Genomic DNA, 25369 nt, shown 5'->3' with positions numbered 1-25369 from the left:
TGTCTCTACTAAAAATACAAAAAATTTGGCCAGGTGTGGTGGTGGCCCCTGTAATCTCAGCTACTCAGGAGGCTGAGGCAGGGGAATCGCCTGAACCAGGGAGGCGAGGTTGCAGTGAGCAGAGATCACGCCATCGCACTCCAGCCTGGAGGACAAGAGCGAGTCTCAGTCTCAAAATAAAATAAAATAATAAAAAAAAAATAATAAAAAAAACAGCACGGAGGGAGCCAGGCATCGAGATAATAAAAAAATAAAACAGCACGGAGGGAGCCAGGCATCGAGTTAGCTGTGGAAAAATATTCCAGGCAAAGAAACTAGTAAATACAAAGAAAGTCCTCTCAATCCTGATTACCCAGCTTTCAATACATTTCTTTTCACTATGTGAGGGTCAAAGATTGAGACTTGATTCCAGGAAGAATTTGACCAGTATTCTGTTTTCATCTACAGCTTTTCTTCTTGTTAATATATTTTTATCGATGCTGTTCAAAATAATTAGTCTCTGTCAGTATAACCATTTCTTTTCCATATTTGGGCATAATGAATACATGCATGATGTAACATATGGAGCATATACAAAGGATAACCTATATATGTATGTTTGGAGAGGAACCATAGCAAAATGGTTAGGATGATGGATTCTAGTCCCATATGGATAGAGTAGACCCAGTTGGATCTATTTAGATAAATAGAATATATTTAACTGAAATATAATAAATATAGATTAATATTTTAAAAACTTTTAATTTTAACACATTTTATTAATTTGATTTAATATAATTAATCTAAATTAATAAAATTGTATTTAAAATTCTAATTGAATTTAATTTAAATGTGCTCAAGATACACTTTCCAAGTAGTAGAAATTTTTATTTTTATTTTTTGTATTTCTTTATTTTCATTTTTAAAATATTCTACAGTGTGACTAACTCTAACTATAGGCTAGGCCAAGGAAGATACTAAAAGAAAAGTAGTAACAGCTGAGAGGCAATGGAGGGACATAACACCCCTGAAAAATAAACAACAACAGAAAAATCTTTAGTCAATAGAAGAAAAAAAGCCCATGAGGTATAATGAGACCAGAGATTCACAGAGATGGAACCCAGACAATGTAAAAACCAAATATAGAAATCCTGTCTGTCTAGTACGCTTTTGTAGTCCATATGTGTGCCATAATAAAAGTAGTAGCTTGGAACCAGGAGGTCAATAGCTGGGGGATACGTGGAATCCCAAATCCAAATCTATGATTTCCACATGGGCTCCTAGGAAATAGATAATGTGACTGACTTGACACTTTGAAGAAGAATTTTCAATCCAAATGGTCTTAACAACTGCATCTCATAGTCATATCACTTTCTTTTGAAATCAGAGTAGTTATGTATTATCTTTCTATGATGAAGCTTAGTATTGTAGACACAAGAATTTTTTAATTCAATTGATTACTATACAACCCCATTTAATCTTTGTGGTTATATTGACTGCCTTTCCAAAACAAATGCTTTATTTTCGCATGGTCTTTTATTTTTAAACACATAACAGATTTAAAAACACAAATAAACTAGTTATATTTCCCTCTTTCAAATTAATTGTCCTTCTTGTCAATACTAATGAACATTTTTCTGACTTTCACATGTATCTTTCTAAATTTATTTATTTGCCAATGAAAACAAAATCATATTTTCATTCACCTTGTTCTTTTATGATCATTACTACTCTATGTTGTTTACTCCTAGATAGACACATGAAACTTTATGCTAATCATGCTCTCCTTATTTTAACAAAACATTTGTTTTTTCTCATTTAGTTACTGAACAAATTCTAAGATTGATACAACACTTTGGGTGTTCACAAATTCAAAATTGGTATCAGTGAATCAGAAGTTGTTAAAATGGCCCTGGCTCACAGAAAACTGTGGCTCGGCAAGAGAAAGGATGAGTGGGTAGGGCAGGAGAAAACCTTTGGTACTTCGTGGACTATCTAGCCAGCCATGGTATGGAGCCACAGCTGTGCTACAAGAAGTTACTAAAGGTAAAAGTTACCATGGAATTTAGTGATGGATCAAACTCCCACAGAGCTGGTTCACTGGGCCCATAGGGAAATGCAAACTAATAAGAAAACAGTGAAATATTCAGCCTCTTTGTTATTGTTTTCTGCAATAGCTAAAATGAAGTTAAAAGAGAGTGCTGGGTCAAAACTTGATGCTATACCGAGCTAATATTTCAGCCAGTCTGAACTTTGGCAAAATTCCCCGAGGGCAAATTTATGCAGGGACAAAAGCAAATACTTCTAGAACCTGTGGTTATCAAGAAAATAGTCAATGTGAGGAAAGGACAAAACCAAGAAACATATTTTTAAGCAGACAGGGAGGGTCTCCAGGGTATAGGAATTTAATAACCTTGAGCAATCAGCCTGTTCTACAGCCTCCTGCTTTGCAGTCTAGCTTTTTCAAAACCCTGTGTGGAATGTGGTCACCTAGTTGGTTCAAACCGGCTCCTGACAGATTCCAGCGATTTATAGATTAACCCGCATAAACTTTCCTCATTACCATGCTAAAATCTCCACCCTGGGAGGGACGGGGGCTTCATTATTATAACATCTGACCTACGTGCTGGCATAACGACTCACCACATCTTCGACACTGGGACCTCTTCTCTACATGCAATGATTCACCCTCCCTCCTCTCCATCACCCCATAAAACCCTTCTGTCACTTTCTCTCAGAGAGACAGCGCCTTGAATTGAATAATACTTTCAGTGTCCTCCTTACCTGTTCCAAGTAATAAAATTCCTATTGATCAAAACCTGTCTTCTCATGGAGAGTCATCTGTTACTCACTAAGTGAAGGAACCCTGTTTTTTAAGGGAGTAATATATTGAAACCAGAGGGTATAGCATGAAGAAATTGTTTTATTTTGTAGATATATTTCATCAGCTTCCTCAGGAACATTTACTAAAATTGATTGTGAGACAATCTAATTTAGGAGCAGTGCTTTTGGTTTTACATGCTGCAGAGTTGAAAGAGCATGTTTGGGTTGATGCAAGACCCACCGCTCACCATGGAACAATCAAATATAGTTACACACAATCCAGACACATAGAGGTTATTCTTGCGGGAGTTACCAGCCTAGTGGACTGAAAAAAAAAAGCCACTAGAACATCTGTTTACCAGGAGAAGGGAGATTTTTTGACTCCCTGTGTAAATGCCAAGTGGAACACCTTAGATGAATCAGCTGATACGTTTCACATGCAAGCTATGTGGGACTGAATTTATGGTGACCAAAATATTCACCTGCTGAATACGCCTTTTATGGCAAATGCTGTGATTAAGGGTGCCCCTTTAACATGGATGCCTCATTTAATCTTGCTGTTGCAAAATAGAAGGATAGTTTAGGAAGCCTTGTCAGATTTGTTGTTTCAGATTTCCCTCATGGATCTTACAGATGCTGCTGAAAACATTAGAGTGATTAACAAGAGAGTGGAGAAAGGCCAAAGGGAAAGTCAAAGGATTTATTCTAGAAGGTGGAAATTATTAAACAATTATGAAGACATAAGGCGTATAAAGAAGAAATTAATAAAAGTAAAAAAAACATGAGTTCATGTCCTTTGCAGGGACATGGATGAAGGTGGAAACCATCATTCTCAGCAAACTAACACAGGAACAGAAAACCAATCACTGCATGTTCTCATTCATAAGTGGGAGTTGAACAATGAGAACACATGGACATAGGGAGGGGAACATCACACACCGGGGCCTGTCAGGGTGTTGGGGGCAACTGGAGGGAGAGCATTAGGACAAATACCTAATGTAGGTGACGGGTTGGTGGGTGCAGCAAACCACCATGGCATGTGTATACGTATGTAACAAACCTGCACGTTCTGCACATGTATCCCAGAACTTAAAGTATAATTAAAATAAATAAATAAAGTTGATCAGATATCAAAAAAAAAAAGAAATTTGTTCTATGGATGCTAGCATGCATTTGTACAAAAAATACATAACACATTTAAATTCCACATACAAATCTGAATAAACGTGGAGATCTGAACAACAACAACAAAAAAGACTAATTGAAAAAAAGGGAAAGTCATGGGACTGGAAATCTTTTTTTTTTTTTGAGTCAGAGTCTCGCTCTGTCGCCCAGACTGGAGTGCAGTGGTGTGATCTCGGCTCACTGCAAGCTCCGCCTACCGGGTTCACGCCATTCTCCTGCCTCAGCCTCCCAAGTAGCTGGGACTACAGGCGCCCGCCACCACGCCTGGCTAATTTTTTGTATTTTTTAAATAGAGACGAGGTTTCACCTTGTTAGCCAGGATGGTCTCGATCTCCTGACCTCGTTATCCGCCCGCCTCGGCCTCCCAAAGTGCTGGGATTACAAGCGTGAGCCACCGCGCCCAGCCAGGACTGGAAATCTTTAGATTATTATTTTAAAATGAGATAAGTGAAATAAAATTGTGTTTATGGTGTTAAAAGTCTTAACACAATACTATCAAAGGTTTGGTGGACCAAAGGGAGTCCCTGCTGGTTCCCCAACATTAAGGGGTTCCAAAAAGTTTTGCTATGTTTACCACAGTTTGGAGAAATTTAAAGAGTCAGAAGGCAGAGATTATGATGAGAAATCCCATCTGAAATTGCCTGGGGCAATAGTCAGGCAAATTAATCAAGATAAAGATTGATAAACAGGCCAGTGTCCTTTATCTCACCCAAAGCCTTTTTCACAAGAATGGGTAAAATGGCCTGAGGATGAAGAAGTTTCTGGGACTAGAATACAAAAAAAACGTAAGGGTTGATAGTAAAGCAGTACGTTTCCCTGACTCCTAGGCAGGACTCTCAACAGGGGTGCCTCCTTTACTCACCCTCTGCCCTCAACAGCTCCCCGGAGGAAGCTTGCTAGCAAACAAGTGCGGGAACCGGAGTAAACCAGCAGTGGAAGCAGCCAGCTTCCTCAGCACCAGCGGCATCAAACTCCATTAACTTGGACCTGCTGCATTCCACCCCTCCACTGAGGGAGCGCGCAGATGAGTGGGTGCAGGAATTGGAGCTGTTGCTTTGGGGCACTGGCAGAAGCAAACGACATTCAGGCTCCACTGTAGCATCCAGGTGTGGGTGCCTGCAACTCCTGAAGCCCCAGAGGGCATGTTACAGTGCTGTTTTAGCTCTGCCATCTGCAGATGGCCTAAGTGTTAACAGTTCAGTGGGCCCTCTGCCTCTGTGTGAGGCGGCTGCCCTCCGCCAACAAGGGCAAAGGGCCAATGTGACAGCTTTTTGTATCTCCACTTGTGGCTCACGCGCTCTTGTGAAACATCCAGGAAAAATGAGGTTGCACGAATAAATTGAAGGGTGGTGGATGTGGGGGATTTTATTGTGAAAGAAAGTGGCTCTCGGCAGGAAGGGGAGCTGAGAAGGAGACAGGGTCGGTAGGTAACCCTCCCCGGAAGTCTGGCTGTCTCTGGCTGGATTCTTCTTCAGTTAAGCCATCAAGCTGCTTCTCTCCAATGTCCAACCATAGTCCTGTCTACTGGCTGAGTCTGGGGTTTGCATAGGTACAGAATGGGGTAGGGCGGGACCATGGGTGGTTTAGGAAAAGGCAACATTCCAGCAGGAGAACAGGGATATAAATTCCCACTTTGGGCCAGTTTCAGACTTTTCGGCTTCAGGGTGGGTTTTTGCTGGGTACCTGCCGTTTTTTGCCTAGAATTTCCCTGCCCCCGTCCCTATCAATAGGATTATGAAAGTTAGAATGTTAAACAGGCTTTAAATAGAGAAGCTGTATCTCACTTACCTAAATGCTTTATGGGAATGAATATTTTGTCTGACTGGGGAATATTTTCCCTACCTAGCTAGTACTATAAAATAAAAGGCATGTAAATCCACCATTCAAGCTGTATTAATTGAATGTGCTAAATGGGAACCAGTAAGATTGCCCAAGCTCAGAGAGCGTAAAATAGAAACTGGAGTGCTGGTATAAACAAATTTTCTGTTTGATAGCCCTATGTGAAATGTAAACTGCATCTTATGTCAAAAGCCTGTGAGTTCCTCCTAGTGATGACTACTGGGATTTTGAACTAGAGAATTTCCACTTGAGGTAAATTTACTACCTTGCTATTATAAAATAAAACTCTAGATTAAGACCCCAGACTCTCCGGATGAGATGGACTCCCCGTGGCTAATAGAGATGCTCTAAATTTAGAAGTAGAACCAAACGCCATAGCACAGTCAGAAAGAGTGGCCAGGCGCTGTAGCTTCTCAGACAAACATTCTGTTTTACACCTCTGAGCTGAAACAGTTCCTGCAACCAGAGCCAAAATAAATTGCTACGAAGCTCCCCAACAACCATTTAAAAGAAAACATCTGACAAAGGCTTCTGGTTTTGGACTTGGAAACCACCCAATCAGAGTTGGACTGTTTCAACAACTTAGAACAGACCAAGTTGAATACATCATTTCCATAATAAAACTGACTGAGAACCTAAACAGAAACTTCTTCATTTTAAGCCAAACTCTCTATTTGTTCTTAGGAGCATATTTTTCTTTTATACCAGAGGCTGCATTTCCCCAATCTACAGGTAATTTTTTAAAGCAAGTAAAGCTCTCTCTTTTTCTTGCAGATCTCATGGTCTTTTCTTAACATCGCTGAAGCTACCCCTAGGACTGAAACATATTAAATAATGAAACTGGAAATTTTTATGATGTCTTGGGTAATGTCAGAGAAATGCTCTAATGAGGATAGAAATGCCCAAGGAGTTTTAGAGTAAAATAAAAAATGGTTTACACAGGAGCATGCTACCTGGGGAATGCAAAGGAGAGATGTTAAGTAACAGAAAGCTTCTTTTTCTCCAGAGCACATTTTAGAGCTTCATGAGGAGTTGCTGGATTCTATCATCACTTGCACAGTGTCCTATAAACACCTCTCACCTGACTGGCAAAGAACTGCTTAGTGTGTAGAAGACAGTTCCAAAGTAAATAAACAACATTCTGTTTCAAAGGATGACACATTGATGAAAAAAATAAAAAAGTAAAAACAAGTCAGCTTGGTGGGCTGAATAGCATGCTAAAGAATTGAACAGTGACAAATGCCCCTGTGTTTGGGTTTTTAATGACTCATGAGTGGTGGTCAATGGCTTATCAATACAGTCAGAGGAGAGGACAATGGAAACCCAGCCTATTAAATGTATGGGGCATGGCTTCACGGAACTTGGAGTAGCAGATTAGAGTAGGACATTTCCATGCCATCATCAGAGCAGCCTCCTTCCAGGTTTGGAAGGTAATTCAAATTGATAAGCAGATATCCTCATGTGCTTCTTTGAGGTGACTACCTAGATCCATGAAATAAGTGCATATGGGGGTACTACAGCAATGCAGAGATGGGCTGAATCTGGATGTGTTCTTCTTGTACCCTCTAAGGCTCCAAATGCCAGTAAGAACTGTTCTGTTCATCAGCAAGAGAGTCAGAGACTGCACATAACTGTGGAATAGATTTCCTAGCAGGGATACCCTGAACATAGCTGGCAAGTAAGACTAATACTGGCAAGTAACTTAGCTGGCAAGTAAGACTAATGCTGGTGTCCCTGGGAGGTTACATATGGGTCTTGACAGGAATAGACATTGATTCTGCACTGGACTTTGCTTACCTACTGGTTGATGAAAATGCTCAGAGTGCCATTAAAAAAAAAAAGAGAGAGAACACTAAATGTTACATGAATTTGGATAGCCAGAGGCCAATGATCATTTCTTCAGACCAAGCAACATACGGTTCAGCCAATAATGTCCAGTAATAGACAAAGTGATTTTTTTTCAGAGTAATGACTTGATAGAGAAGTAAAATTGAGCAATTAGAACATTGATCGTCTAAAACAAGGGGCTGTAAAAGCATAAAGGGCCGGTTTACACACCTTCACAAGTGCATGTTCAGACTCAACATGAGTTGATAAGGGGAAGAGGGAGTAGGGAAGAGGAGAGAAGAATGCTGGTATAACTATGCAATTCCTGCCAAAGGAAGAGTATGATGATATAATGACTGTACTTTTTTCTTTGTTTCCCATATTACCTCACCATGGCATTGCAGTAGAGAAAGAGTTTAATTCACTTAAGTCCTGGTATATATCCAAGAACTGGAGTTATCACTCAAATTATTTTCTCAGACTGCTTGGAGTTAGGGTTTTATGGACAGTTTGGTGGGCATGGGGCTAGGGAATGCGAACTGCTGATTGATTGGGGATGAAATCATAGGGGTATGGAAAATGGTCCTTGTGTCCTGGGTCCACTTCTGGGTGGGACCACAGGATCAGTTGAGTCATGAGTCACAAGTCATGCTGAGGTTAGCCTGAAAATCATCGCAAATAAACTCATGTTAGGTTCCTCAATAGTGATGTTATCTATAGAAACAAATGGGAAAGGCACACATCTTTGACCTCTGGCCACATACCCCATGAAAAGTAATAAATTACAAAATCTATGCCCATCTTTGACCTCTGGCCACATAACTCCTGAGCAGAAAAAGTGTGCAGAAACTATGTCTTGGTAGAGTTCAAACCACTCCCATAATCCCACTCTTGTGGCCTTTCATTAATCTTACAAAGGCAGTTTCAGTCCCCAAACAAGGAGAGGATCAGCTATAGAGATGGATTATTATCATCCTTGCTTTCAAATTAAACTATAAAGTAAATTCCTCTCAAAGATAAATTTGCCTATGCTCAAGAGTGGCCAACAACAGCTTGGAGGTTGGAAGCAAGATGGAGTTAACTATGCGAAAGGAAAATAAATCTTGGGGTCCTAAAATCACTAAGCTAAAGGGAAAAGTCAAGCTGGGAACAGTTTAAGGCAAATCTGCCTCCCATTCTATTCAAAGTCACCACTCTGCTCACTGAGATGAATGCATATCTGATTGTCTCCTTTGGAGAGGCTAATCTGAAACTCAAAAGAACGCAATCATTTGTCTCTTATATACCAATGACTTGGGAGTCTCCTCCCCAATTTGAGTTGTCCCGCCTTTGCTTCAAGTTGTCCCAACTTTCCTGACCTAACCAATGTTCATCTAACATATGTTGATTGACGTCTCCCGTCTCCCTAAAATGTGTAAAACCAAGCCATCCTCTGACCACCTTGGTCACATGTCAGGAGCTCCTGAGGCTGGGTCTCAGGTGTGCGTCCTCAACCTTGGCAAAATAAACTTTCTAAATTAACTGAGAACTGTCTCAGATGTTCGGACTTCACAACTACGTCAGATTTTGTACTGTAATGAATTTGCAAAGGCAGTTTCAATTGCTGAGTAAGTGTAACAGTTTAAGAAAGTTTAAGACTAATTTCCAGAGTGTTTGAACCATTTTACAATCTGGCCAGCCATGTATGAAGCATGCAGTTTTTCCACATCCTCAACAACAATTGCTACCTTTTATATGGGTACTAATTTCATTCATGAGGGCAGAATCCTTATGCCTTAATCACTTCCCAAAGGACACATTTTTAATAATGTTATATCAGAATTAAAACTTCAACAGGAATTTTGGGGGGAACACCCTTATTTGAATCATAGAACTATCCGTACATCTATTTTGACGAAGTGTTTGTTTAAATCCTTTGTCTGATTTCTAATTGGATTGTTTTCTGATAATAGACAAAGGGGACATAAGTTTGTTTGCCATCAGAGATTTCGTGTCTGCTTCAAGGAATAGATATTCTGGATTATTATAATGAACACTGAATCTCTTAAGATAAAACATTGTTATAAGAGAAAAAAATTCAATCTCATTGGCTTCACATAGTAGGATCTGTTCTTTTAATTTATTTAAAATGAGTGTTTCTGATCAACGTGTAACTTTCCTGTAAGCTATGATGTAATTATCTAGGCACCTTTGAACTTAGGATTTTGCAAATTTCTATAGATACCCTCCAAACTTGGCATGTTTTCCTGCATTAATTGTATAGAAAGGAGAAAACATGGAGAACAATTTACAGAAATGGTAATGGTCTAGGCCTGAAGATGACATACACCCTCTGCACATACCTCACTGGCAAAAACTGTCACATGGCCAACTACAAAAGAACTTAAAGATGTAGTCCAGATCTGTGTCCAAGAAAAAAATGTTTTGTGAACTCAAAGAAACCTCTGCCACATTCCCTCTTTTCTAATTATTTTTGCCAACCTTCTTCTCATACGTAGAGCCATTCAGCAATTATCACTAACACAGAGGACCCAACATCTTACCAAGCGGAGTCTATTATCCTAGGTAATCCTCAGTTCTCTCCATTAAGATGTAACATTCATGAACCATTGTCCTTTGAAGTCTGTCAAGTTTTATCTTCTCTCAATAAATATACAAAACTAATTTGAGGACAGGATACCTATCCCCAAAGAATGGGAAGAGAAGAAGGCATATAGTAATCAGTGATTCAGAGAAATCATAATATCCTGACAAGTCAACATGGAAAGTTTTCTCAGCCCTGCAAGTGGACAAAGTCCTGTAATTAACCCTATTATTACTCTCTGGGAAATACTACGTGGTCCCTTGTTTTCAGACACCCCTGGACAGTTTCCCCTTTGGCTAGTAATTTCATATTTATACATGTGTTTAGAGTTGCAGCGATGCCCCATTTGGGTAGTACAACATTCACATCCTCTTTTATGTTTTGTGGCAAATTTAGAAGTAAAAAGAGATATTTTAAGCCTTAAAGAGTGAAATGTTTATTATCTTGGGTACATTGTTTTGATGGGAATGTTATTCCCTATAAATTTACCCTTCTTCTGATCTGTATTATTTTATTTAATTTAATGTGCCAATAACTATACCTAAAGTTCTTCCTAGCATTTATTGCATCCTTAGAATAAAAAATATCATCTGCTTTAAGACACTATTATTTTATGTACTACTAAGGAAAAAATGCATGACTTATGCTTTCTTATAACTTATTTTATTTTATGTTTCTTGAAAGAATTATGTTTGACTTACTTAGATACAAATTTACATAAAACATAATACTTGTGCATAATAAAAAGAATATATGAGTAAAGTAAATTGGTTAAATTATTCCTGAGACTCATTCAAAATTAGAAACTGACTCTTCTGAATTTCAGCTCAATTTTTTATCTCCATGTTCTTTCATGCAATATTGGGATCTGTGTCATCAAAAGTGTCGGTGACATAGCATGTTTTAAGAATGTTCAAATCATGTCTTCTGCAAATTCAGGCCACAGAACCGAATCTGCAAGTTTATATGTGTATAAATGGGTAGCAATGGCCATTTCACTGTTGCCATATGGCCAGTAGAAATTAATAGGTGCATTCTAATTCCAGAAATAATAAAATGAGTGAATCTGAATTTTCCCATTGGTGAAAATGGAAATCCTCCTCCATTTTATTACTTTTGTTTTCCCATGTTCCTTTTTTCTGAAGAGAAGATTTTCTGTGTTTTACTGAAACCAGAAGATCAGGTAAATCTCCGTAGATCTGGGATTCTCTTTTTCTTGCTATAGCTTTCTAATAAAAATAAATAAATAAACACCAACACACACATTGCACATCAACCCCTTTCATCCACCTGTGCACCTGCTCCAGAGCTACAGGCTCAGTAGTTATGTGGCATTTTGCTGCTGCATAATAAGTGTTTTCACGTTTTTTTTTTTTTTTTTTGGACAGAGTCTTACTCTGTTGCCAGGCTGGAGTGCAGTGGCAAAATCCCAGCTCACTGCAACCTCCACCTCCCAGGTTCAAGCGATTCTCCTGCCTCAGTCTCCTGAATAGCTGAGATTACAGGCATGTGCCACCACACCCGGCTAATTTTTGTATTTTTAGTACAGATGGGATTTCACCATGTTGGCCAGGATGGTCTCGATCTCTTGACCTTGTGATCCACCCTCCTTGACCTCCCAAAATGCTGGAATTACAGGTGTGAGCCACCACGCCTGGCCGGTTTTTCCCATTTTTAGCATCTAATATCAATTTGCACTCACTTACTAGTTGGATGGGTTATTTATGTTCTTATCATTTAGGTATGCACCTGCACACTTTTAATGGCAGGATCTTACTTCAAGGAACATGTTTCTAACTTAGTTAAGGATTAACATACACTAGCTGCCACTCAGTGGTTTTATGCTGATTTATACAAGTCTTCTGCAGGTGATGATTTGGGGCCATTTTGGGTCTTCATCTTTACCATTCATCTTTCAAATACATTATTTGTTAATGCATTAACATGGTAAAATAAAGATATTAGCAATCAGATGAGAAATATTTCAAGGATAGAAGCCTCGAAAAAGTGTTCTCTTTATTCACTGAACTAGAACTCAAACATAAAGCCAGCCACATTTAACTGCATAGAAGGCTAGAAAATATAGTGTAAATACATGTTGAAAATAAAGAAGAAATGTGTTTGACACATAGTACTATCTAACCTAAAAATCAACTGACATTAGGATACCCAGAAAAAATAAACTACCAAAAGAATAAAAAGAAAGTTCTTTAGCCACACATGGCTCTGGTAATTTTGCTCATTTCTACTGAAAATAAGTAGGAAGTTTTTAATTAAAAATTATTTGTATTGAAAGTTATACATTATAATTAAGAAACAATGTAACTCTCAGGTCAAATTTTGGATTTTTCTAATTTTATAAAATCATTTTATATTCATAAAATAGAATAGTATAGATATATTTATCATCTGGCATCCTTAGATACAAAATAATTAGACAATGAGTTTAGAAATATAACTGTACCACCTAGTAACATATACCATTTAATTTTTATGATGTTAAAACCTGAACTTCAGCTTTCTTAGCTTTCTGAACTACTTTTTCTTTGGCAGTAAGATCCCTTTAATAAGCATGGTCTTTTACAATATTTTGGAGCAGACTTCAATTCCAGTCCGGTTCAGCACATAACTATAAGAACAGGAAAGCTGGAGTCCCACTTATTTGAAATGCCTCTTTTTCCCCAAATGGCTTTCTCTGAAGTTCTTAAGAACTTGCAAACGTCTGCAAAACAGTAATGTATAATATGGTTCCAGAGAATTTGGGGCCCTACCTGAGTACAGAAAAAGAGAGAAAGCTTGGAACATGGCAAGCCTACAGGAACACCATATTTTATTTTATAGATGCTGTTTTTAGTAGTAACAATGACAGCAATGTAACAATAATGAAAATAATGTTTTCATTACTTTTCCCATACCATTGAAACTCTAACCGTTCTGAAGGATTTTGGGGGGCAATAACTTTAATGTTACATTGAATAAAACATACATAACAAAACACCCATAGATACATAATTTTCACTGGGAAAATTTACACTATACAGTATAAATATGTGGATTTAAATGTATATGTTTCTTCTATAAAAAAGTGTCATTTATTTGCCCCTTTAACTATTATTCATTCTTATAAATTCCTTCTATGAATAATGGTTAACATATTAGGAGGAAGTCTATAATGCAACTTATTACAACAATTAGTACTAAAAAGTCTTTAGCAAATGTATGTTTTCTGTTTAAACATTTAGTTTTGGTCAGTGAATAGCCTTTTGCTAGCCACTACTGGAAATAAACATTATGCCATTATGAGGTAACCAATATATTTTCAGGATTATGGAATATAATGCTGGCTTAAAGTCATACTTTAATTGTTATACCTTAAATTTATACTTTAATTATTTTATCAAATGACATGAATGTCTCTTATTCACGACTATTAGAATTCCAAAAATCAGTGATGTTAAGACATCTCTAAGTCTCATTTTGCATATATTATCATTTTTTTCAAAAAAGTTAAATTAGAATATGGTTCGACTTATAATAATATTTTGGCATCAGTGTGTTCTTGGCTAGAAAAAGATAAAAGTAGGTTACAGAACAAAGTGATATCAAAATATAGCTAAAAATAATTTACTGGAATGCAAACATATTTCTTATACTGTCAGGAATACATTTTTCCTCCCACCCTCATTCCCCAATCACTTCTTCAGAAACGTCTAACGTTTTCTTTGACAAGAACATAGGAACTTAGTTAATACATTTTGTTTTAGGAATAGAAGTAACTAGTCAAAAGAGGGTAGTTATTAAAAAGATTAATTTGGTAGAGGAGAAAATAAAATATTAAGTAACTAATTGTACTGTCCAACCACAGGAGCTTAACAAAAATAAATAAAACAGTTAACAAATTTCTTAAAAGGAATGATGAGTTGATTTTTCTAGTCTTTTCTCATTCAGCTCACCATTGACTCATGGGATTAATGTAAATGGCAACAGAGTACATCAATTAAGACACAACTAATCAGAGAGGTAATAAAACATAAGTGGCAAGAGTACATGCCCTAGATGCCAACATTGAACTCATTGAAATCTTAGAATAACCTCAACATGCTAAGTTTTCTAATGTAAAACAATGTGTTTTCATAGGTTTGTCATGAAAATAAAATAAAAATGGAACTTAGGTCTGTGCCTGCCAAATGACAGTTAACACATGGTCACTACAGTAAACAAACACAATCCCAAAAATCACATCCCCATGCCTTGAGAAACAGACCTTCACGATTCATTCATGTAAAATACATTGCGAACCATTTAGAATTCCATGAGTCTACAATTATAGCTTTGATTATAGAACCATAAAATCACTTTGGTGCAGTGAAATAGCTCCTAAAACTATTTTGATGTTGAATCAACAGTAAAAATCGATTCAGACAAAACTCCATCATGAATATGTTTACATCTGTCCTACATAATGTTATCAAATTTTGAATATTAATGGGAGAAATCTTCAATAGTATTGAAATATAGGATTGACCCTCTAATTTTTAGGATCTATTATTGCACAAATGGTAAGATACTGAATAAATAGCAGCTTAGTAACATATTTGTAGTCTCACCTAAAATTCTTATTTAGAACATTTTGAAACATACATATCAGTCATTCTCATGATGATTGTGCTGTTTGTAACCATGATTATAATTACAAACATAATAATTAAAAAACTTATCAAAGACCAAGTACTTTGCTAATTGCTTACATATTGCCAGGTGTATGTATTATTATTCATATGTGAATAACTTAATAAATTATTCAATTTTATTATTAATTATTGAATTTATTACAATGATATGACTTCACTATTGCTACTGGCACTTTACACATGTAGACACAGAAGTATTTTCACCAGTTTCATAGCACTATTAAGTGACAGAGGATTAAATGCCACATCTATTGGAATTCAAAGCTGTTATTATTATTAGAGTTCAAAGCTGTTATTATTATTATTTTTTAGTCAGGGTCTCCCTCTGTCACCCAGGCTGGAGTGCAGTGGTGTGATCACAGCTCACAGCAACCTTGAGCTCCTGGGCTCAAGCATCCTCCTACTTTGGACTTCCAAGTAGCTGGGACTACAGCCATGTGCCACCACACCCAGTTAATTTTTGTATTTTTTGTAGAGACTATGTTGCCCAGGCTGGCTTAGAACTCTTGGGCTCAAGTGATCCACCTGCCTCTCAGCCCCCGATAGTGCTGAGATTACACGTGTGAGCCACTGGAGCATGGCCCAAAACTGTTTTATATGAAAGTATGATTACTTGCTTGGATGGTTCTAGTCAAGGTGATGAAAGTGAAGATAACCTCTTCTTCTTCTATTTTTAAAAAGAAGCTTATGTAAATAAAGAAAAAGGTTGTATATGTATAGTATATATCTTGCTATTAATATAACAGAAAATAATATTATAACTGAAAGTAATTTGAGCCATTTTTTAAAAAACAGACCCCTGTCACAACCCAGTTCTCCTATACCTAGAAATGACCTGCAAGAATGGACAGATCAGCCCAGAGAATCTGGAATTCACACTTCCTGTGCACTCGTCAATCGCTGCTCATGTGAATTTTTCCTACATTACTCAATTTCGGCTTCATTTTATAACATTATTAGTTATTATTTGTTGATTGCCACGTGCAATGGATATATTGTGATTGTTATGTTAATATACATTTTGTAGAATTTGACATTGTAGATTACCTTTCCTTTTGGAAATTCTTCTCCAAAGTGATTTACAGAATATTTCTTGCTTTATTTAGGATAGACTAAGTTTCTTTAATGTAGAAATCAAAAAAGTAATAGGTTTATAAAAGATAAACATTTCTCTCCCTCATGTAAGTTCAGAGGTAGTCAATGTTCCAGGGTCAGCTTTATGAAGTTGTCCATAAAGCTAGATTTCTCCTTGTTTATTATCCTACCATTTCCTTGCTGTTGTCTTCATTCAGGTGATCAAATCTGGATCACCTCTCTGTGTTCATGTTCCAGCCTGCGAGAAGGTGAAGAAAAGCCTCTTTGCAATAACATATTCTATCCCTCTACTGTTGACCAAAATACAGTCACATGGTCACATTGTCCTTTCAGGCAATTCAAAAAATACAGTATCCCGAAAGGTGGTCACAAGTCCATCTAAAATTCACAGAGTTTCGCTCGCAAAAATGAATGGATGTTGGGCTAAAACTAGCAGTCTCTGCTACACTCATGTCTTCATCTTTTCTTCTTAGAACTTTACGATTTGAGCGACTTTTGAAATTTTGTTTTTCTTTACTCATTCACCATAGAAGACTTTGTTTGTCCTCCTAATTCTCATTCCTTGTTTAACTTTTTTCCAACCCTCTGTGGTGTGTCTACTCCATATTTTCTGGAGGAAGTGCTAGGAATGACATTTCTTAGTCTTCATTACTGCTTGGTTTCTTTAATATTATAGCATACATTCATACATGCATGGGGTTTGAAAAGTGACATTAATTCAACAAGCTTAGTTGGAGACTATGATTCTTCTACTTCCACTGCTTCTCTTTTTTCTTCAACTTTTATTTTAAGTGCAGGGGTACATGTGCAGAATGTGCAGATTTGTTACATAGGTAAATGTGTGCCATGTTGGTTTGCTGCACAAATTATCCCATCGCCTAGGTATTAAGCCCAGAGTCCATTAGCTATTCTCCCTGATGCTCTTCCTTCCCCCACGCCTCCCCTTCAACGAGACCCACTGTGTGTTGTTCCCCTCTCTGTGTCCAAGCATTCTCATCATTCAGCTCCCACTTATAAGTGAGAATGTGGGGTGTTTGGTTTTCTGCTCCTGCATTAGTTTGCTGAAGATAATGGCCTACAACCTCATCTACGTTCCTGCAAAGGACATGATCTTATTCCTTTTAATGGCTGCATTATGTTCCATGGTGTATTTGTACCATATTTTCTTTATCCAGTCAATCATTAATGGACATTTAGTTTGATTTCATGTCTTTTGCATTGTGAATAGTGCTGCAATAAGTATACGTGTGCATGTATCTTTATAATATAAATATAATACAATACAACAATTTATGTTCCTTTGGGTATACACCCAGTTATGGCATTACTGCATCAAATGATATTTCTGTTCTAGGTCTAGGAGGAATTGCCACACTGTCTAACACAACGGTTGCACTAATTTATATTCCCACCAACAGTGTAAAAGTGTTCCTATTTCTCCACAGCCTCACCTGCATCTGTTGTTTCTTGACTTTTTAATACTCACCATTCGGACTGGTGTGAGATGGTACCTCACTGTGGTTTTGATTTGCATTTCTCTAATGATCAGTGATGTTAAGCTTTTTATATATGTTCATTAGCCACATGTATGTCTTCTTTTGAGAAGTGTCTGTTCATGTCCTTTGCCCACTTTTTAATGAGTTTTTTTTTCTTTAAATTTGCTTAAGTTCCTTGTAGACTCTGGATATTAGATCTTTGTCAGATGGATAGATTGCAAAACATTTTCTCCCACTCTGCAGGATGTCATTCACTCTGATGATAGTTTCTTATGCTGTGCAGAAGTTCTTTAGTTTCATTAGATCTCATTTATCTATTTTTGCTTTCACTGCAATTGCTTTTACATTTTCATAATGAAATTTTTGCCCATGCCTATGTCCTGAATGGTATTGCCCAGATTTTCTTCTAGGGTTTTCCTAGTTTTAGGTATTACATTTAAGTCTTTAATCCATCTTGAGTTAATTTTTGTCTATGCTGTGAAGGGGTCCAATTTCAATTTTCTGCATATGACTAATCAGTTTTCCCAACATCATTTATTAAATAGGGAATCCATTCCCCATAGCTTGTTTTGGCCAGGTCTGTCAAAGATCAGATGGTTTTAGGTGTGCAGCCTTATTTCTGAATTCTCTATAGTGTTCCATTGGTTTATATGTCTGTTTTTGTACCAGTATCATGCTGTTTTGGTTACTGCAGCCTTGTAGTACTGTTTGAAGTTGGGCAGCATGATGCCTCTAGCTTTGTTCTTTTTGCTTAGGATTTTCTTTGCTATGTGGGCTCTTTTTTGATTCCACATGAATTTTAAAATACTTTTTCTAATTCTGTGAAGAATGTCAATGGCAACTTAATGAGAATAGCATTGAATCTATAAATTGCTTTGGACTGTATGGCCATGTTCACAATATTTATTCTTCCTATCCATGAGCATGTAATGTTTCTCATTTGTTTCTATTTTCTCTGATTTCTTTAAGCAGTGGTTTGTAGATCTCATTGAAGAGGTCCTTCACTTTTGTTGTTAGCTGTATTTGTAGGTATTTATACTTTTTGCAACAATTGTGAATGGGAGTTCATTCATGATTTGTTTTTTGCACATTGATTTTCTAACCTGAGACTTTGCTAAAGCTGCTTATCAGTTGAAGAAGCTTTAGGGCTGAGACTATGAAATTTTCTAGATATAGGATCATGTTGTCTGCAAACAAAGATAATTTGACTTCCTCTCTTTCTATCTGAATACGCTTTATTTCTTTCTTTTGCCTGATTACCCCATCCAGAATTCCAATTCTATGTTGAATAAGAGTGGTGGGAGAAGTCATCCTTGTCTTGTGCTGCTTTTCAAGGGAAATGCTTCCAGCTTTTGCCATTCAGTATGATATTGCCTGTGGGTTTGTCATATATGGCTCTTATTATTTTAAGTTATGTTTCTTTAATACCTAGTTTATTGAGTGTTTTTAACATGAAGGGATGTTGAATTTTCTCGAAGGCTTTTTCTGCATCTATTGAGACAATCATGTGAGCTTTGTCTTTAAAGTCTGATTGTCAGAAACTAGGATTGCAAACCCTGCTTTTTTTCTGTTTTCTATTTGCTTGGTAAATTTTCGCTATCCCTCCATTTTGAGCCTATGTGTGTCTTTGCATGTGAGATGGGTCTCCTAAAGACAGCATACCAATGGATCTTGACTCTTTATCCAGCTTGCCATTTGTGTCTTTTAATTGGGGCATTTACCCACTTACATTTAAGAGTAGTGTTGATCTGTGTGATTTGATCCTGTCATCATGATGCTAGCTGGTTATATGGATGCTTCATAGTTTCACTGATCTATGTACTTCAGTGTGCTTTTTTAGTGGCTCGTAATGGTTTATCCTTTCCATATTTAGTCCTTCCTTCAGAGCTCTTGCAAGGCAGGCCCGGTGGTGATGAATTCCCTCAGGATTTGCTTGTCTGAAAAGGATATTATTTCTCTCTTGCTTATGAAGCTCGGTTTGACTGGATATGAAATTCTGGATTGGAAATTCTTTTCTTTAATAATGTTGAATATTGGCCCCCAATCTTTTCTGGCTTGCAGGGTTTCTGCTGAGAGGTCTGCTGTTAGTCTGATGGGCTTCCCTTTGTAGGTGACCTGGTCTTTCTCTCTGGCTGCCCTTAACGTTTTTTTTTTTTTTCTGTCATTTTGACTTTGGAGAATCTAATAATTATGTGTCTTGGGGTTGATGTTTCTTTGGAGTATCTTACTGGGGGTTCTCTGCAGTTTCTGAATTTGAATGTTGGCCAGTCTTGCTAGGTTGGGGAAGTTCTCCTGGATGGTGTCCTGAAGTATATTTTCCAATTGGTTCCATACTCCCCATCTCTTTCAGGTACCCCAATCAGTCATAGGTTTGGTCTCTTTACATAGTCCCATATTTCTTGGAAGTTTTGTTCATTCCTTTTCATTCTTTTTCTCTATTTTTGTCTGCCAGTCTTATTTCAGAAAGGTAGTCTTCAAACTCAGTGTCTTTCTTCCACTTGGTTTATTCTTCTATTGATACTTGTGATCACACTGTGAAGTTCTTGTGTTGTGTTTTTTCAGCTCTATCAGCTCAGCTGGGTTTCTCTCTAAACTGGCTATTTTGGCTATCAGTTCCCCTATTGCTTATCATGATTTTTAGCTTCTTTGCATTGGGTTACAACATGTTCCTTCAGCTCAGCAAAGTTCATTATTACTCATATTATGGAGCCTACTTTTGTCAATTCAGCCATTTCAGCCTCAGCTCGGTCTTATGCCCTTGTTGGAGAGGTGTTGCAGTCATTTGGGGGAGCTCTTCGAATTTTCTACATTGCTGCTTTTTGAGTTTTCTGCATCATTGCCTTATGAGTTTTCTGCATTGTTGCATTGATCCTTTCTCATCTTTGTGGGCTTATCTGCCTTCATTCTTTGAGGTTGCTGACCTCTGAATGGGGTTTTTGTGGGGTCCTTTTTGTTGTTGTTGCTGTTTTCTATTTGTTTGTTTTTCTTTTAACAGTCAGACTGGTCTTCCATTGGGCTGCTTTTGTTTTCTATAGGTTCAACAAATAAAAAAATTGAAAACGTTGTTTTATATATATATTATGTATATAATATATATATCATATATAATATATATTATATACATGATATACATAATATATATAATATATACATAATATACATAATATATAATATATATATTATATACATAATATATATTATATATATTATATACATAATATATATTATATATAATATATATTATGTATATTATATACATAATATATATTATATATAATATATATTATATATATTATATACATAATATATATTATATATAATATATATTATATATATTATATACATAATATATATTATATATAATATATATTATATATATTATATACATAATATATATTATATATAATGTATATAATATATATATGCACTGCAAAATTGCTGAATTGAGCTAATTAACATACATAACCTGACATACTTATTATTTTTTTGTAGTGAGAGCACTTAAAATCTATTTTCTTAGCAATTTGTAAGAATATGGTGTTTGCTATTAACTACACATACCATGTTATATAAGAGAACTCTTGAACTTATATCCTTTTATCTAACTGAAATTGGGTATCCTTTGACCAAAGTCTCTTCCTTCTCCCTTCCCCACTTCCACTACTTCTTTATGTGGTTTTATTTAACTGTGACAGACGTGAAAGAGATTTAATGTCTAGTCCCTAGTTTTGTGGGTACCAAAAAGCATAACATCATGCATATATTTTATGGATATGGATTGTTCCTCAGCTGCTATGGCTACAGTTATGAGTCAATAGTTTTGAGAGACATGTAGCCATCTTTGGGTAATGGCAAAGGCAATTTACTGGTAAAGACACATTTGTAGGATCCCTTGATTTCCAATGAAAAATATAGTTGGTATTATACAATGTTGGTATAGAAATACATCTGAAACACAGGAAATTCATTAGGAGCTTCCTAGTACAGTGTAAGTATGTCCAGGGATAAAATATAGTAGCTGATTATATGAACCTCATGCAGGGAAGACCTGAAAGGATTCTAATTCTTTGAAAATTTTTCAGGTTACATCATCAGTAAAAGCACCGTGACAAGCTAAGGGATTGGTGAAGGACAAGAAAACATACAATGAACGATTAAAAAATTACATATACCAAATACAGTTAGTTTCATGACAAGGTCAATAAATGAAAGCTATAGAATTAACCCATACTCTTTTAATAACATGTTGTCTCTCTGTGTGTGTGTGTGTGTAAATTTTTTCCTCTATAATTTTATATGAGGCATGTTGGTAGTACAATATGTAACTTAATATTCCATTCTTTGATTACAAGATAGTTAGACTGAGATAGAGGAGAAATAAACACTTGTCAAACTGGTTTCAATGACTAATGATTATTTAGAGAAGGAAGTAAGCAGTCTTATCATATTAAGTATGGTCATATTATCTTAGGTTGGAGAATACGGCTACTGTTCGTTTATAGTTGAAAGTTTAGAAAAAAATTGTGTGTGGGGAGGGGGGACTCCAATTGGCCAATGGTTGCAAAGTACTGTGGGAATAAAGATTATGTTACCCCACTGTCTCCAAAGCTCCTTTAGTATGCTCTAATGCAATTTCATTTAGAAAGCTAAATATATTTTCCAGAGTCTCTCAAAACTTTCCTGTGACATAACTTCTGCTAAGCATATATTTATGCCTGAGAATTGAAAGGGGAAAATGAGCATCGTTGATGCAGGCTGCTTCTGCTTTTTCTCTTGAAATCAATGATGCTGGTGACATTTGTGTTTGTCAGCGTGAGCTTTAACTTAGGTCTCATTAAATTTTACCTTCAAGGCTAGATTTTATCTTCAAAGGTGTTAAGTGCTAGGGTTTCTGCATCTGTTTTGCTGATGTGAATACTAAGGTGGTCTGTGAGGCCACAGTTGTGATTGCAGCTTCCTGGCCATGGCAGATGCAGAAGATTTCATGGCAGACTGGGTCTGTGAGTTTTGTGTTTTGGGAATTCTGAAAGCTTATTTTGGAGGCTGTTTCTTCTGGCATTGTAACAATTGTGTGCATCACAACATCTAATTGGCTTAAATTCATTTCTGGTTTAACTATCTAGCTCTGTTGCTCTACCATCTCTAATTTTTAATTATAATTCTTTTTTTTTTTTTTTTTTTTTAGATGGAGTCTGGCTCTTTCACCCCAGGCCAGACTGCAGTGGTGCTATCTCGGCTCACTGCACGCTCCGCCTCCCAGTTTCACGCCATTCTCCTGCCTCAGCCTCCTGAGTAGCTGGGACTACAGGTGCCCACCACCACGCCCAGCTAATTTTTTGTATTTTTAGTAGAGACGGAGTTTCACCGTGTTGGCCAGGATGGTCTCGATCTCTTGACCTCGTGATCTGCCCGCCTCGGCCTCCCAAAGTGCTGGGATTACAGGCGTGAGCCACCGCGCCCGGCCTATTAATCCTTCAAGTTGTAATCTGCAGAATATTCTAGTCTCCTTTTCAGCATTCTAGGGAACATTTGTTTTGTATTTCAAACCATGCATCAGGTAAACATCATGCAGGTATCTTTAACTTGTCAGTGTTTCCTGATATTAACTAGAATATAATCAACAGTAGTGTACATGAAGGTCAATTATTTTAAAATAAAACAAAAACCCATGGCTTAAGTTAAATCTTCTTACATGAAAAGTCTTTGTAAATGGTGTTAAATGTAAAAATTTTAAAAATGAGAGTTAACAATTTTCTAGATATCATGCATAGAATTTAAAAATAAATACCTATCTAATTTAAGAAAAGTATACACCAAAATATATTGTTTATAAAAAATAAAATATTGTTTAAAATAGTAAAATAATAAATTGTGGATGCCAAGGTGTTTTAGTTATAGAGTTATTTAATAAATGACTCAGGTGTGAAGAATGGGTTGGTGCAACTAATTTCTTAAAGAAATGAATGCTTGCTGATCCAATCTTGATATGAAAGCTTCTATTTGATAGACATGTTTTTGGATTTATTTTCTCCAGCTTCTGTTATTTTTAGCCCTGACTGGTAAGTAACACATCGAACATGTGCTTGAATATGTTGTCAGAAAACAGATTTTATCACCTTTACAAGGTAGTTTTCATGTTAATTTCCATTCTGAAACTGAGGAATTAATTTATTTGATATGTTTTGATTACTTTTTGACAACTGAGCAATTTTTTTAGCTTTTTTTGGGATATTCATCTGGATGTTTGGTTATATAGCAAAATAATTAAAACTTTTTTTCTAAATAACTGTCAAACACTACTAACTTTTAAATATTGATTTAATGTCAGCAGTTTCAAAGTAATGCGGTAGAATGCATGCTAAAGTTGCCTTATTCATGAAATGGTATTCCTGCAGTTTCACCTATAAAACCTACACAATTTTTACAAACTAAATCCACTTCTATTACATTCCCAAGGTCTTGGTCATATATTCACAGATAGCCATTTAACTACTAATATGTTTCTGGATATGTGCTAGGAGCTAAATATAAATTAAATGTAAATATATGTAATGCTACATTTTAAAACATATGCGACATTTTCATAAATATTTGAATGAAGTCTAATAGTAATAAACTAAACATAACTTCAAAATTAGAACACCAAAATAAGCAGAAGAAAAATAGAAAAAATTAAATAATAAAACAAAGACCAGAAATAATTGAAAGAGAAAATGGAGATTTAAAACAAGTACTAAATCAAACACTGGTTTACCTATTACCTTCCTCCTTCCAAAAAACAAAACAAATGAAACAAAATAAAAACAACAAAAATACCTGAAAGACGAAACAAAACAAAAACAGGGTCATAATTAGAAGAAAGTATAATTTATAAAGTAAATGTTCTTTTAAAATATATGTGAGTAAAGACCATGAAATTGATTATTTCTCTAAAAAATTAAATTTTTACTGATTCATAATTGTAAATGACATTATAGGATGATTTAGGGAAGAAAAAGTACAGGCTGACTTCACTCATGGACAGAGACACAAAAGTCCAAACTAAACAGCATATAGTAATTGCTTTTTAAAATACAAATTAAAATCAATTTTATTCACTTCCAGAAAAAGCCCTGTTAATATTTTAATTTCATGTTAGGACTCTCTATTTGTTTAGTTATTAGTTCTTTAAATAAGATTTTATGGTTCTCTTCCTTGAAAAAAATGTGAATTTTATTTATTCTGACAAATCGTAGATTTGTAAACATCTGTTCTTACAAATTGCAGATTTTGCCTTTTTATTGTCAAGGGATTAGCTGTATCACTTAGAAAATCTTATTGTTACAGTAAAGCTATAGATCTTTGTACAATGTGATTATAATAATTATAAATCAGTCGCTTTATACTGGTTTTTATTATCATATGTCTTATTGATACATCTACAATTCCTTAGATTTTCCAGATATATAATTGTATTATTAGAAACAAAAGTTATTTTTTATCTTTCAATACTAACTATACCCTTATTCCAATTTTTTCTCATTCTATTTATTAGAAACTCATGTCAATATTGCATAATAATGCTGACTATCCATCTCTCATTCCTTAAATATTTTTTACAATTTAAGATATTTGCTCCATCTTTTGGAAAATTATGTTCATTATATCTAAGTAGATTTTGTTTATCTCTGTGATATTTAGTGTTTTATTTGAAATGGCTGCTGTATTACATAAGCTTTCTCGCTATTGGCAATATTTTAAATTTTTTTCTGTAATTCAATTATATTGTCAATTATACTATTTTCTCTTTTTGAGCCATGTGGGCACTATTAGAATAAACAATTCCAGTATTTCTGGATATTTCTCTCTTT

Source organism: Pan paniscus, chromosome 22, assembly GCF_029289425.2.
Source record: "Pan paniscus chromosome 22, NHGRI_mPanPan1-v2.0_pri, whole genome shotgun sequence".
In the NCBI taxonomy this organism is placed as follows: Eukaryota; Metazoa; Chordata; class Mammalia; order Primates; family Hominidae; genus Pan; species Pan paniscus.
This window is presented reverse-complemented; position numbering follows the sequence as displayed.